The following is a 1,833-nucleotide window of genomic DNA, read 5'->3' on the forward strand; positions in this document are numbered from 1 at the left end:
AGCAGCGACAGTTACTAACAAAATTTTAAATTCAAATAAATTTCAAAACTTTGGAACAAACTCTGGAGCGATCCAGTTCCCGGTATCGAGGCGCTGCATGCTGCCTGGCCTGAGCCACGCCACCACAGGAAAGCCGGCGCGCGATCCCGGGAGCAAACAGGTCCAGCAAGAAGAGTGGCGCTGCGGAAAGCCTTTAAGTAAGCCTCCCTGCAACAAAGTGCAGGCGGCTACTGCGGCGTGGCGAGGCGAGGCACAGCCGGCCAGCCGCGCACTTGTTGGCGTGGGACGTGCCGCACATATACTGTAAAACTGCGGACACTTAACACTCATTTAGTTTTTAGTGCGAATGCTGCGTAGAATTATAATCCTGCGTGGGTTTTTGTTTACATAAAATGACACCCCCGTTTAAAAACGAGCCATGCACGGGGGGTTACTTACTCGCTGGAGACTTTGGAGAGAGAGTTATGGCAACGGGTTGGGAGAAAGGGGAGGAGCGGAGGGGAGCTAATGTAAGGGGATGTGGGGATGAAAGAGGGGTACGGAATATGGGAAGCAGGTGCCTCTCTGGGGGACCATGGAGAGGCAGTGGAGAAGGGGCTGGCCGCCGGGGAACGTGCGTGTCCCAAGTCCTGATCCGATTTACGGACGGCTCAGCACCATACAGAGATACACAAGGACACAGCGAAGAGATATTTTTCAGTTTGCCTTCGGACAAGTGAAATCACTGCGTACATGAGCTAACCGCTCTAGTAAAGATGTGTCATTTTTAAAATGTCTCAGTGGATAATACGTCGTTAAATATTTTTTGTTCGATGATATCTGCGCGGAGTCAGGTCAAGGCTGTTGTCGAGTCCAGGTGCTCGACCGGCCATCTTACCCGCCCGCTCACGCTTAAAAAAAGAGACAGGAAGGAGTGTTATTGACAAGGCCTGCCCGCCCCATCCCGCCCAGCCCCGCCCTTCTTCGCCAGGTCCATATCTGGCCGTATCGCCCGTCTCCCCGGTCCAACCCAGCTTCGCTCAGCTCCGCTCAGCTCCCGCCAGTGCTCGCCTTTTTCTTCATTCGCTTTGATTCTTCCCGAACAGCGTGAAGACAAACCAAACATAGCATTTTTTGTTCAAAACATGAAGGTGGATCGTTCACCAAACGGGAGCGCGTTACTTTCTCGCTAGGCGTGATTTTCACGTCAGGCGTGATAAAAGTCGGTCCCTGTGTGAATCTTACGAAGCGTGAAAAATCACGCACGGATCCGGAAATCAAGTAAACGCTTCGTTAGGAGAACTAACTCTTTTTTCCGTGTGCGCGCTGCGCGGCGCTACGTCGCTGGGGCCGTCCGTCACCGTCATACAGGACAGGGGGCTCATGCTGGCAGCTGGCGCTGCGCAGGTGCGCAGATGAGCTCCTCCCGGGCTTGGCTTACCCGCTTATACCCGCCTCGAGGTGGCTGCAAGGGCGGCCATGTTGTTGTTGTTCGACTGCCGCTGGGGCTCGGGGCTGTTATACTGTTTGTGTTTACGCTGCTGTTTCGAGTTGGAGACAGTGTTAGACACGTCCAAACACACAGACTGACACACTCACACACTCGAGAGCGCTGTCGAGTGTCGCTGTAACTCATTAACTAGCGTGTAGGCCACGGTGGGCCAGTGCAGCGCGCCGTGTGAGTGTGTGGAGGGCGCAGTGTGTGGTGTGGCCACGGGGCGGGGCGTGGAGCTCGGGCTTGGAGCCGGGCGGAGCTCGCTGTTTTTCCACGGCAGCAGCGCAGTGCGCCCGCGCTGCCGCCTCCTCTCCCGCTCGCACCCCCCGTCCGGCGTCACCCTAGGCTACCCCCCCCCC

General features: G+C 56.0%; 1 protein-coding gene across 2 annotated transcripts in view; it reads left to right on the forward strand.

The window, feature by feature from the left end:
* LOC113213805 (uncharacterized) overlaps positions 1–1,833 on the forward strand; it is a 35,712-nt gene that overhangs the window by 29,144 nt on the left and 4,735 nt on the right. The gene's annotated exons all lie outside the window — the stretch shown is intronic.

This window comes from Frankliniella occidentalis, unplaced genomic scaffold, assembly GCF_000697945.3.
Source record: "Frankliniella occidentalis isolate FOCC.00 unplaced genomic scaffold, Focc_3.1 Scaffold220, whole genome shotgun sequence".
NCBI classification, from domain to species: Eukaryota; Metazoa; Arthropoda; class Insecta; order Thysanoptera; family Thripidae; genus Frankliniella; species Frankliniella occidentalis.